The sequence below is a fragment of the Haliotis asinina genome, chromosome 10 (genome assembly GCF_037392515.1).
Source record: "Haliotis asinina isolate JCU_RB_2024 chromosome 10, JCU_Hal_asi_v2, whole genome shotgun sequence".
NCBI lineage: Eukaryota > Metazoa > Mollusca > Gastropoda > Lepetellida > Haliotidae > Haliotis > Haliotis asinina.
The window spans coordinates 21,215,974-21,230,432 of NC_090289.1; the positions used below are offsets into that span (position 1 = coordinate 21,215,974).

General features: G+C 39.8%; 1 protein-coding gene and 1 long non-coding RNA gene across 2 annotated transcripts in view; one reads left to right on the forward strand and one right to left on the reverse strand.

Moving 5' to 3' along the window:
• Nucleotides 1-754: 754 nt before the first annotated feature.
• Nucleotides 755-4,023, reverse strand: LOC137298943 (uncharacterized). Its single transcript, XR_010957770.1, has 3 exons — nt 3,964-4,023; nt 1,117-1,224; nt 755-856 (listed from the first exon to the last, which is right to left on the reverse strand). It is a non-coding gene; the product is annotated as an uncharacterized lncRNA (long non-coding RNA).
• Nucleotides 4,024-7,075: 3,052 nt separating this feature from the next.
• Nucleotides 7,076-14,459, forward strand: part of LOC137298938 (leucine-rich repeat and death domain-containing protein 1-like) — a 34,531-nt gene continuing 27,147 nt past the window's right edge. The window contains exon 1 of the mRNA XM_067831324.1: nt 7,076-7,164. The gene's annotated coding sequence lies outside the window, so the exon portion shown is untranslated. The remainder of the gene's footprint in view (nt 7,165-14,459) is intronic.

Genomic DNA, 14,459 nt, shown 5'->3' on the forward strand with positions numbered 1-14,459 from the left:
ATGAATGTTTTGAGAAAAGACAAAGCCAAAACAAGATGCATTTCATTTCCTACCAGTCCTCTGGGGTGCTTGGGGCTGGATGAAGCTCTCCTAGACTGGCAGCACCTCTATGGTACACACTGACTGTTTGCCTGACGAGCCGAGGCAGTCACCCATGTTGGCTGAAATGGGAGAGAGAGTAAATGAAATATTCAGTGTAGATGGGTTTGTACATGGTCAAAGGGATGGGGTAAGGCCTCTGTACCAGCCAGAAACAGCCAAGAGGGTGGAGGGAGGGGCCAAGACATCACTGTGCATTTAAGGCTTTTCTGTGCACTTAAGAACTCCTATACAAGACCTTAAATTCACAGAAAGGTCTTAAGTGCACAATGAATGTTTTGAGAAAAGACAAAGCCAAAACAAGATGCATTTCATTTCCTACCAGTCCTCTGGGGTGCTTGGGGCTGGATGAAGCTCTCCTGAGAACCTGGCAGCACCTCTATGGTACACACCGAAATAGGTCCACCACTGGTCGTCTCACACAATATCATAACGCAAATCAGAACTGCACACAATGCGAAAAAACACACACTTTCAGTTTATTTGTATTTTTCAAGGCCCTTGATATCCTCCAGAGCTTGGGGCTGGTGCACTTTCTGTGCACTTAAGAACTCCTATACAAGACCTTAAATTCACAGAAGGGTCTTATGTGCACAATGAATGTTTTGAGAAAAGACAAAGCCAAAACAAGATGCATTTCATTTCCTACCAGTCCTCTGGGGTGCTTGGGGCTGGATGAAGCTCTCCTAGACTGGCAGCACCTCTATGGTACACACTGACTGTTTGCCTGACGAGCCGAGGCAGTCACCCATGTTGGCTGAAATGGGAGAGAGAGTAAATGAAATATTCAGTGTAGATGGGTTTGTACATGGTCAAAGGGATGGGGTAAGGCCTCTGTACCAGCCAGAAACAGCCAAGAGGGTGGAGGGAGGGGCCAAGACATCACTGTGCATTTAAGGCTTTTCTGTGTACTTAAGAACTCCTATACAAGACCTTAAATTCACAGAAAGGTCTTAAGTGCACAATGAATGTTTTGAGAAAAGACAAAGCCAAAACAAGATGCATTTCATTTCCTACCAGTCCTCTGGGGTGCTTGGGGCTGGATGAAGCTCTCCTAGACTGGCAGCACCTCTATGGTACACACTGACTGTTTGCCTGACGAGCCGAGGCAGTCACCCATGTTGGCTGAAATGGGAGAGAGAGTGAATGCAATATTCAGTGTAGATGGGTTTGTACATGGTCAAAGGGATCAGGTGGGGTCTCTGCACCAGTCAGAAACAACCAAATGGGTGGAGGGAGGGGCCAAGACTTAATTTTGTACTTAAGGCTTTGTTGAGTACTTAAGGACAGCTACAGATGACCTTAATAAATATTTCTTCCCATCCTTGGCTACTCTGGTGATAGAATTTTATAATGGTAAGACATCCCTTTTTCCTTCTTAAATTTGATTCTAGTGAAAAATATCATCTGATTAGATATTCCTCTTGTGATAACAATATTTTCAACATGTTTTTTAAAATGTATCCTAACATACTGAAACACATATGAAAGTTATGTATAGTCTCCCTGCTGTGGTATGCATATGTAGCCTTACTTACATTAACCCTATTAGACGTGACGCGTTTGATTAGGTGGGGATAGCTTAAAGGGGCACTAATGCGGAGCAATTTCCGTGGACTGGTGTAAACTTTTGTTATTGTTTTTCTCCCGTGAGTACCCGGATGATATCCCAGAATTCGTGACTGGTTCGTGACCTCTGCTGCGCAGTCCGTAGGCGCAATTGATAGTTTAATTATAGACAGATCAACTGAGGTGAAGTCATTTTTTACTTCATTACAAATGTATTATGAAAACAAATGAAACACTTTGAAGGTTAATCATATGCCAGTGGTAGAAATGGTAAAAAACTATTAGGATGGAAAATAACGAAGCCAATGTACGTCTCTATATTTTGCCTCATAACCCTAATTAGTTTATTGTCATATTTATATGATTCTGAAAATTAACAAAATAGTAATACTCATAGTAAATTTCTAACATGATAGCAACATTTATACATTGTATAGATTGCCAATGTGGATCCTATTTCACACACATACAGGATCTAGTGTCTGTTTTTTGTCATACAGATTCTGCTGAATGCTACAATAAATAAATTAAAACAAAATGCAAATAATGAATGTAAAACAAACTAATTTTATAGCAACAATGTCAGGCTACTATCTTGTTCAGGAGTGTATCCATCAATATCCACGTAAAAGAAATCGTATTCCATTCATCTGCAGCTGGTAAATAATCCTGCTCTGTGTCGCGTGTCTTACAACTGTCTCATTTGCGCAAAAGTAACACATCGTTTGACGTCTTTCGTTGGTGAAAACCAGATAAACATCTCATTGGTCTCCCAGATAGCACACCTGGCAACTAATTGTATGATGTCCACTATTCTAAGTAATTTAGTTAACCAATAATGAGTAATCAATCAATCAACGCAAGGGTGGTTAATTCTTTGAAGGGAGGATGTTGTTTTTGCACTCACACTTTACGACAGGGTGTTGTCATCTACACACTCTGCCTTTTGACATATCCGCTAGAAGATAAAAGTAATTAATCAATCAGTGTGTTATCGGTTAATCCTTTGATCGATGTTTGCTTTTGTAACTCAGCTGATAAAACCTCTTGCATCACTTACATGCACATATTACATAACATACAATACATTTGCCATTACAGACCTTAATTTATAATGTTGAGTATTTACTCCAGACAGGAGAAATGCCAAATGGGAACCTTTGTTGAGTAACCGAAGTGGTGTTACTACTAATTATACCTGTTAAAAAATCATTAATTGACCATCCAGGGAATGATGACAAATAACATGTGTATTTACACCATCATGCGCGAGTTACAGCAAGGAAGATGTAATCTCTGTGTCGCATGCAGCCTGAAAACACTTATGGGCTGAAACTGTTTTGAGGATACATACCAACGGAATTTCGTTACATAAGGAATACACACAGGCATTTGCAGTGTACTTGGGTAAATAGGTGAAATAAGGGTTTTTTTACGTAAGAAAATTTTCAGATTTCTCTACCAAACGCAAAGTCATCATTTTTTGTTTACGAATTCAAATAAATCAACTTGTGTTTTTATTATCATAAATAAGAAACCATTGTATATAGCTACCATAGCTACCAAAATTTACGTATGATATTTGCTATCAAAGCTCAACCAACACTCAAAACTACCTAAATATAAAGCTTTGCAATCTTCCGTACTGAAACAAATGGCTTGCTACGTGCCTGTAGACATCATATTTTCATGTAACATGATTAAATATCGAGGTTAAAAACACTGAAATAGGATCAAATTGGATCAGTAACTATACCATCCAAGCATCCTAAAAGGACTACACTGCTGGGATATTTGGTTACGATCGGACAAAGAATACCATGGATATTTTTAAAGAAATGGTATATGATGGGCATCCGGCCTCCTGACTGTTTAGGTGAAAAAATATGGACCGGAGCCCAGTTCCTTTGTCCGTCACGGTCGAAGGAGCGGGCGCTGACCAAATTGCGGTTTGGTTTCGTAATTAGACCGTTGGCGAGAAACATTATTCGCTCCGCATCAGTGCCCCTTTAAGTAGATCTGGCGATATGTATGTCTATATACATTGTGTACATATTTAGTGGGTTATGAGTTGTTAATGTGTTTGGCCGGATTGTTGTGAAAAAGTTATGTTTGAGCAAAAACTTGTCAATATTTTGATCGCAGTGGCTACTGGAGTACCGTGGTTGTTCTCCAGGTGAGTCACCTGGTGACTTGAAAACAATCTGACTTGAACTCTGTCACTGCCGGAAGCTTTAAGAAAGAACATTACATTGAATACACGGCACACATACTTCATGTTTACATATAACTCACGTGGATATTGTAGCTGTCGCACTGTATCAGGCGTATCGGTGTATCGTTCACTCCCTCCATTAGTTCACCGGAAGATACTGTGCTGTGAATGTGACGCAGTCACATAAGCTCCGCCCACTGATGAATATTAATGCTTTCTGTGCACTTAAAGGGGCACTGATGTGCAGCCAATGATGTTTCTCGCCAACAGCCTAATTACGAAATCAAACTGCAAATTGGTCAGCGCCCGCTCCTTCGACCGTGACGGACAAAGGAACTGGGCTCCTGTCCATATTAGCAGAATTTCTTCACCCAAAAGAGTCAGGAGGCCGGATGCCCATCATATGCCATTATTTAAAAATATCCATGGTATTCCTTGTCTGATCGTAACAAAATATCCCAGCAGTGTAGTTTGTTTCGGATGCTTGGATGGTATAGTTACTCAATTTGATCCTATTTCTGTGTTTTTAACCTCGATATTTAATCATGTTACATGAAAATATGATGTCTACAGGCACGTAGCAAGCCATTTGTTTTCCTCCGGAAGATTGCAAAGCTTTATATTTAAGTAATTTTGAGTGTTGGTTCAGTTGTGATAGCAAATATCATACGTAAAAATTTGGTAGCTATGGTAGCTACAATGGTTTATTATTTATGATAATAAAACACACAGTTGATTTATTTGAATTCGTAAACAATAAACGATTACTTTGCCTTCGGTAGAGAAATCTGAAAATTTTCTTACGTAAAAAAAACCCTTATTTCACCTATTTACCCAAGTACACAGCAAATGCCTGTATGTATTCCTTATGTAACGAAATTCCGTTGGTATCCTCAAAACACTTTCGGCCCATAAGTGTTTTCAGGCTGCATGCGACACAGAGATTACATCTTCCTTGCTGTAACTCGCGTTTGATGGTGTAAACCTACACGTGTTATTTGTCATCATTCTCTGGATGGTCAATTAATGAATTCATAACAGGTATAATTAGTAGTAACACCACTTCGGTTACTCAACAAAGGTTCCCATTTGGCATTTCTCCTGTCTGGAGTAAATACTCAACATTATAAATTAAGGTCTGTAATGGCAAATGTTTTGTATGTTATGTAATATGTGCATGTAAGTGATGCAAGAGGGTTTATCAGCTGAGTTACAAAAGCAAACATCGATCAAAGGATTAACCGATAACACACTGATTGATTAATTACTTTTATCTTCTGGCAGATTTGTCAAAAGGCAGTGTGTGTAGATGACAACACCCTGTCGTAAAGTGTGAGTGCAAAAACAACATCCTCCCTTCAAAGAATTAACCACCCTTGCGTTGATTGATTGGTTGCTCATTATTGGTTAACTAAATTACTTAGAATAGCGGACATCATACAAACGATGTGTTACTTTTGCGCAAATGAGACAGTTGTAAGACACGCGACACAGAGCAGGATTATTTACCAGCTGCAGATGAATGGAATACAATTTCTTTTACGTGGATATTGATGGATACATTCCTGAACAAGGTAGTAGCCTGACATTGTTGCTATAAAATTAGTCTATTTTACATTCATTATTTGCATTTTGTTTTAATCTATTTGCTGTAGCATTCAGCAGAATCTGTATGACAGAAAACACACACTAGATCGTGCATGTGTGTGAAATAGGATCCACATTGACAATCTATACGATGTATAAATGTTGCTGTTATGTTAGAAATTTACTATAAGTATAAGCAGATCGCGTGTTCTTTTATTAATTTTCAGAATCATATAAATATGACAATAAACTAATTAGGGTTATGAGACAAAATATAGAGACGTACATTGGCTTCGTTATTTTTCCGTCCTAATTGTTTTTTACCATTTCTACCACTGGCATATGATTAACCTTCAAAGTGTTTCATTTGTTTTCATAATACATTTGTAATGAAGTAAAAATGACTTCACCTAAGTTGATCTGTCTATAATTAAACTATCAATTGCGCTTACGGACTGCGCAGCAGAGGTCACGAACCAGTCACGAATTCTGGGATATCATCCGGGTACTCACGGGAGAAAAACAATAACAAAAGTTTACACCAGTCCACGGAAATTGCTCCGCATCAGTGCCCCTTTAAGACCATTGTGCATTTAAGGGCACAACATACATGTTTGTGGTCATGTGGTTTATTGGTTGATGTGGTGACGAAAAGTCTTATTTGATAATTTATGTAAATACCGGAAACCATATTGACCAAACTATTACAAAATCACGACGTGTGAAGCCCATTTTCTGGTGTCCCACGCCGTGATATTGCTGGAATATTGCTACAAGCGGTGTAAAACTAATCTCACTCATTTACCTCACTACAAAATCACGAACTTTTCGAACTTCCAAAAATACACCGTCTAAATTTCGGAGTGTTTCACTCAGTCTGTGAAAAGTTATTGTAGATAAATCAAACTGTACATACTTCGCACTAAGTTGGTTCTTTTCTAAGATCTTGATGTTGTTCCGGTTGATGGAGTGGTTTGGGTGGTTTCTGGTGTGGTCGGCAGTTAGTAAACAGGACTCCAAATCAGCCATTGCAGTAATTGTATATCCATAAATCATAGTCCTCATTCTTCATCTACTCAACTTCTAGAAATGCCTATCAAAGATGTCAAGAAGTTTCCCAATAGCCAATAAATTTGCTTAAGAATAAAACGTTTTTATGTATTATCATTATACCAGGTATGCAGTTTAAGTACGTGAAGAACTACATCAATAAATCCACACAAATTGAACATGGTTCTTTTTCAAATCCCTCCGACCCAATCACGTTTACTGCTTTGTCTCTTGATAGGCAACCATATGTTGAAAATTCAGCTTGCTTTATTTACCAGTGATATTTACAGAAACGATTAGGCAGTGACAAGTAATCGTCTTTTTATCAACTTCGGGTAACTCAGTCTTTCACAGAGAAGTCTCTAACGATTCAAATCAATGCGATCAAATATTTGGATTCTAAAGCAAAGGACGCCTTCGATGGCACAGAACACCTGGTGAGACGGGCAGAAAACGAGTTAGACACCCTTTGAAATGAGAAACTCCACTACAACGCATGCTACCGGTTCAAATGTTAATGACCGAAGTTATCCGAAGGGCGCTGTCAGGAGCGTTACTCATCTCTTGACAACGAAATGACGAAGGATTTTGTGTTTGTTGTGCGAATTGTAGGTACAACAGAAGACACAGACTGGTAAAACAAGGTTTGTATACACGTTATCGAAATCACAAAGTTGTTCCAAGGATTTTTGTTTTGTTTTATCTATAATCGTAAACTTGTTAAATAGCTGAAGCTGACGCCATGGAACCCTTACTGGACGATGTCCTTGGTTACAGGTCACTGCATGCTTATCAACGCTAATAAAACTGTAATCGAAATAAATACTTAAAAGAAATATTCTATATGCATGATCCTTAAAATGTATTTAAAATCTCTTCTGATGTGTGTATTGCTCTTTTATTTTTATTATATAATATTATATTACGTTGATTTGGTTTTTTATAGACATATTAATATTAGTATAGGTCTTGACAGAGCGGTATATGGTCTCTGGTCTTGACAACACTTGGATATACCCATTTTAATGAGACTGTAGCTTTTTTCAGTAGTTTTCTCAGTAAAAATTTGTAAATGCATAAATGAATCAAAGACAAGATGGGGTACAACAGGCTGCATGATGTTATTTCTCTCAAGAATGTGTCAAGAACACTATACATTATACTATTACTTGGAGGAAGTACTTTATTACTGCGTCCAAGAACATGGAAGATATGACCTTGGAAAGTTTTTATGGATTTTTAAAGTTATTTTTATTTCCCATCTGCATATTTCAAGACAAATGAAATTATTGTGTGTTAAAATGTAGAGTTCTTGCTTTCATGTTATACATGTACAACATTTTCCAACGGACACACATGTGATGCTTTACAATGCAGGAACCCAGCAAAATTACAATGATCATGAATCATTTCAATTGCATAGACGATATACAATAGGAGAGGCTGTATATTTTGTTTTATTAAATGTTGAATGTATGATTGTTATGAAAGTAACATACTATGAGAAAACTTTTAGAAAGCTTTTTCAGTTACTCTGAGGAGTGGTTCAAAAACTTATAAATGTACTTGGTGATAATGAGATTCATGTGGATAGAAGAAAATTATTTCTATCAGCAATATCTTTGAATTCTGATCAGTGCAATTGTGACCTGAAGAAGCATAAAGCATTTCGCAGTGTTGATTGTGAAACTAGCAAGAGATTGCTCAAGTTTGATTCATTTATGAATGGTGAATCCTTTGAAGAAATTAATAATTTAGTATCTAATAAACAACAATCTACCAGTGTCAACAAATATTCAAACGTAACACAAACAAGCAACTGAGTGCAACTGGACAGTGGTGTAAGCGAGCCCTAATGTTTGAAGACAATAAAACCATGTACAACACCCGTGCAGAGCACACCTCGCAAAGGCTAGATTGCTGAAATGAAGCGATCAATATTGGTTTATTCCCATAATGCCTACAGTTCCAAACTGCCAACAGGGTGAAACAACATGATACAGTTTAGTGATCAGGAGGTGTAGTTTGTGGGAATACACCAATCTAACCTGTTCTACCTACCCCTGATAAAATGAACTTGGCCAGTTTGTTGGTTGCGAACTGATGTGTTCTGTCGTGTCTTCCCATGCTTACAGAGGTTTTGATAAATGACGTGTTGGTTGGTAAGACATCTCTATTCTTTCTGAAAACCCTCAGTCTTTACATGGAGACATAGTTATAGCCTGAAAAAGTGATGTTCTATAATGTTTCAGTAGTTTAAAAGTCTTTGACTGGTTTTACAGTCTGTGTCTGGTTTTACAATCTTTTACTGGTTTCAAAATTACACACAACTGCCAATCATTCAGCAAACTTGATACAATGTCCAATAGCTCTCTGTAAAACATGCTTGCATGACTTGGGTAGGGGCACCACATTTGAGCAAAGCTTTGTCTGTGGCTTCAATTTTATTGACATTGGAGGCAAAGAGGTAGATGTTTGGGTAGGCTTTGGCAATGAGGTTTTTCAGCTTCAGGTACCACCTCTGGAGGTGGTTATTTGTCCAATGTTTCCATTCTGCGTCCAGATCTGTACTGGAAAATGTGCCTCATAGTGCCTACCTGGATTTCACAAGGTGTAACTTCAATCCCTACTTTGTCCCTAAGAATATCATGCAATGACGTGAATAGTCTGAGAGGCCTCATACAATTTGGCAGCAGCACATGCACACATAGTGAGTTAGTGAGTTTGGTTTTATGGAGCTTTTAGCAATATTCCAGCAATATCATGGCAGGGGACACCAGAAAATGAGCTTCACACATTGTACCCACGTGACATGCACACATGGACATATATCCACATTCACCATACAGTGAATGAATTTCAAAGTACAGCTGGTCCCATAGGGCTGGTGTAACACAGAAAGTTCCATCCATTTGCCACTTGGTGGCATGGTAGAAAAAGCTATATTTAGTATCTTGTCACCATCATCAATGCGCAGGAATTGCTGTCCATCTTTTGTCTTGAGTCCATGGTCCTTCAAGTTGTTGTCTTGAGTCCATGGTCCTTCAAGTTGAACGTCACCCAGAGACTTGGGTAGGCTTTATAGGAATTCACTTCTGTGCCAGTAAACGGAGCACTCAAGAATGACTGTACAGACACTGGGTCGGCAACATCGGATAACTCTTTGTCGTACAGCTGCTGAATGGATGTGGTGTCCTCCTGTAATGCTGCAGTCTGCTAGGGAGTCGAATCACGCCCTCAGATTTCACTGGAACATGGGGCGGTGGGGTAGCCTAGTGGTTAAAGCCTTTGCTCGTCACGACCTGGGTTCGATTCCCCACATGGGTACAATGTGTGAGGCCCATTTTCTGGTTTCCCCCACCATGATATCGCTGGAATATTGCTAAAAGCGGCGTAAAACCAAACTCACTCACTCACTGGAACATGATTGTTGTAACAAAGAGACCTTTGCATGCAGATTGTACACACTTCCAACGTGTTGTGGTCATTCACCTGACATTGAGGCGATGAATTCAACGTGATGGACATTTGCCATTGTGTGATGGATGCAGTTGTTTCCTCATCTAATTTATTATGAGTTTAATTAACTGAGAAGATGAAATCCTCTCAACAATTTAGTCCTTACCATGTTTTTAGACATAATTTGACAAAGGCAAACAAAGCCTGTAACAACACAGTGAAAACAAGCCTGCCCAATTTGATTAAATAGGGTTACGCTAATCCTGCTTTGGAGATTACAATATACCGGGTACACATGTTAGCTGCTTCCAAAAACAAAATAAAACAAAGTCATTGTACATGTCTTGTAATCTTTTACACCAATTAATCTCTTACTCCATATGATGTACCCCTTCTCCATTGATAATTGGGCTGTTCCATTACTTTACAGTGCAAAAACAAAATATCCATGCTACATTTGTTGGCAATTTGGGATTTGGGCTGCTTGGCAGTGTGGACCTAACCAATCAATTACCGAGATATGTAACAACATTGACTTGCTGAATGTGCACTGTCAAAACAATTCTGATTCAATCAAGCATGAAGTTGAAACAGTGCATTCCCGTCATAAAGCCTTACAGAATGATGAAACAAACCTTGATTCAAAGTGAACAAAGCACGCTGGTTCCTCCTTAGTAATGTATTGCCAAATACCTTTCCACACATGGTGTAAAAACAACAATAAATCATCTTATGTCCAGTACAAGAAAAGGAACTGTTTCAGTTCAAATCAATATTCATGCCTCTGACTTCTTCAAACAAAAAGGTGACTATGCTTGTCGTAAGAGGCGACTAACGGGATCGGGTGGTCAGACTAGCTGACTTGGTTGACACATGTCATCGGTTCCCAATTGCGCAGATCGATGCTCATGTTGTTGATCACTGGATTGTCTGGTCCAGACTCGATTATTTACAGACCGTCGCCATATAGCTGGAATATTGCTAAGTGTGACGTAAAACTAAACTCACTCACTCACTCACTCACTCAAACAAAAATCTCAGTCTTCTCAAATTGAATGCTGCAGGAATAACAGCAATTGTTGCATATCTATGGGATATCCTAACAAGATAAGTTGTGGGTGTTATCAATGGGCACTGATTGTTTGAAAAGGATTTTCCTTTCCTGGACACAGTCAGCAATAATGGTGTTAGCAACTCTGACTGTATGAGGATGTATTGCTTTTATGTATGTTTTGATGGTACTCACTCGTCAGTTATTGATCACATTGTTGTCTTGGAGAATAAACTTGACTGTACTTCTTTTGTGAAGTCCTTTGGGATCACCAGCTCAATGTCAGCAACCACAGGCCTGTTGTTGCATGTCTTATAGTTGGCCAGGAACTCTTGTATCATCTCCCAGACTTCAAAAAACTATCCTACAAGTTGAAGAAGTTAAGTAGAGAAGAACTCTGTTCTTGCTACTCAACTAACCTCACGCAACTGCTGACTGAATGTGGTCATTGCTATTCTACACTTTACTCAGAAGTATTGTGACCCAGTGATTAAAGTTATGATTGATGCATCAGACAAGCATGGTATTAAGGACAAACATAGTCAACATCTAAAGCCATACTGGTTTACAGCACAAAGCAATGCATTTTGCCAGCACTTACCAAGGATTTGAGATGGGAAAGCAACCAAGAGGTGGCAGGTATACCACATCTAGGACTAATAAAGATCTAAAAAGAGATTTCAGAATGTCTCAAAAAAGCTGAGTGAAGATCTTGGTTTAGTCACCTGTCTTACCAAATTGTTAAATGCATTCCTTACCATAGATTTTATATCACTAAGACTATACTGAACCACAAAAGAAATTTCATACTAACAGCAGTTTCTTAAAGCACACACTTCATTTCACTCTTATTAACAATCAAAAGAGAGTGATCAGCTGTCATGTCATTTCGTCAACCTGGACAGAGATTCTGAAACACAATGGTGCCAGCTATCTGGTTCAGACTGACAGCGCCCCACACAACTATGCTTGGAACACCCCATGAGTCTCTTCTACCAATACACTCACTGGGAAAGTCTTCACGCCTTCACCATACTATCGGTGCCATTTACTATTGAAACCCAAAATCGTTTTTCTCCATTGTCAATAATGAATGTGATGCTGAGATGCCCATTGCTGCCAGTCTGTGAGGACAGGACTATGATATGGCATGTGACAGCAGAGGTCTCCACCTTGCTGGTTAGGGACCTGGGGCCCCGACACTCTAGGATTCGAGTGTAGGGGCCAGTAACAACACAAGTAATGGCGAAATTATATAAACTGTATTACGGTAATGTACAGGTGTGAAAGTACCAGAGTCACTTCGTGTCACACTGTTTGTGTGGTGGCCTGGTTCACATTAGGATCAGCTGTGGCTGGAGTGGTTACAGGAGCAAACATCACCATGGCTAGGATCTCTTCGTGTTGAGTCTGGGGATTGACCAGGTTCCTGTACTCCAGGAGGATTTCATCTAGGTATCTTCTAATGTCCGGGTCAGCGTATGGGTTCCCAGCTACCTGTTTGAAGCAGGGAGGTGACGGCATCAGTGGGATAGGATGGCTGGACTTCCCAGGGCTCTGTAATAAGGAGTGATGGGTTTATATCCACTGACCAATTAGATAGTGGTGGGATTGGTGTGCAACCTCTGAGTAGCATAAAAGGGCATTTTTTATGTCCGTGGACAGTGGAAGTTACCTGGAGGAGAAGGTGAGGTTTCCAGTTGTCCGCTGGTTGGATGTTTTCCGCGTTGATATCGAGATCCGTGGAGGGATTTTCGGGGATCACATCGCCTGGCTTGGCTGTGGCTAGGTTAGCGAGACTATCAGCCACAAGGAAGTTGTTCTCCTCATTGTGGGGTACTTCGGTGAAGTCCAATTTGCGGCGAGAGGTTGTTGTGATAAACTGGATGGGTTTACTGGCAATGCGGTGTTTGCTGAGCACATGCTTGCGACAATCATCTGAACGGTGGTAGCTCCGTTTGCATATTATGCAGTGGAACAAGGTGTCCTGACGTGTCGAGTGAGAGCATCTTTACAGCCTAGGTTTGTTCAGTGCACGGGTAAGCGGTCTGCCATGGTGAGCGTGGTGGACATAAGAGCCGTTGTGAAGAGTGTGTATATGACGTAAATGCTTATGACGTCATGAACAAGTTGGTGGCATAATGGTGGAGTGACATCACAATATACCTGAGTAAGTGAATGAGATGCTAACGTGAGAGGATTCGAGGGACGCCCCAGATTTGTCCACTTGATTGTGGTTGAAAATTCTCAGAAAAGAAAACATTGATCACAAAAGGTGAATTTCAAGCAACAATTTTATCGTTGAGACCATGCAGATTGAACATGTGGAGCTCAAAGATCCACTTAAGTTCCGTGGAGCGGCTGATTTTAGTGGTGGTCTCCCACTCAGGGTTTGCCTTGAGTTGAGTGATGATTGTGCAACGAAGATCACTCTTTTGGTGATTGGGGAGATTGAAATGATGAGCGACTGGCTTATCTCCTTTATGAACCACGGAACTTAAGTGGATCTTTGAGCTCCACACGTTCAATCCGCACGGTCTCAACGATAAAATTGTCGGTTGAAATTCACCCTGTCTTTTTCGATCAACTCGTTCATAGTTTAAGACAAGAGAGTTTGCTGGTGAGTTGCATGTACAATGTGAATGATCCCACTAAAAATAATGTACAAAGTAAGTGAACCTCCTGCTTGTCACGTACAAAATCAATGAACCCCTATCCAGAATGTGTACCTCCTCAGAACAAAATGGGGGACTTGCCCATACAATCATCAACCCCCACCCAAACAACCACCCCAAATAATTTATGAATGGACCCTAAAAACACTATTGCATCTGGTTTAGAAGAGCGATTTCCTCCATTTTTTTTGTTGTTGTTGTTGTTGTGGTTCAGTATATTTGAATGAGTGCTACTGTTATGCATGCAGAAGTTTCACAATCCATCACCACTTCAGCATGGCATGGCTTTAGAAGTTGAATAGATTCAGCAATAATTCATTTCTTATTCAAGTGTGCAAAGCAGATTCTGTGGCAAATAACACAAAACTCTACAGCTGCTTCCTTGACGCTAAAATCGCATTTGATTGTGTTTGGCATGATGGCCTGTTGTTACACACAACAGTGCATTCACACTGAGACACACTGGGACTGCATGACACTATGCAGAGCTATGGTACTCACAGGCATTTCTCAAGCAAGTGATTTGACATCAAGCAAGGGACTAAGTAGGGAGGTGTACTGACACCTTGGTTGTACCAGCTATACCTTGACAAACTACGAATACTCACCTTTCTTCTTCACCTCCTGGGGCCTGTATTGGCACAATCTTGTGTGCTACACACTGAAGATGATGGCATGTCACTGCTATCCTTTACAAAACATGGTTTAAACTCTGAATTCAATCTGTGCAAAGTATAACAGTAGAAAAAATCAT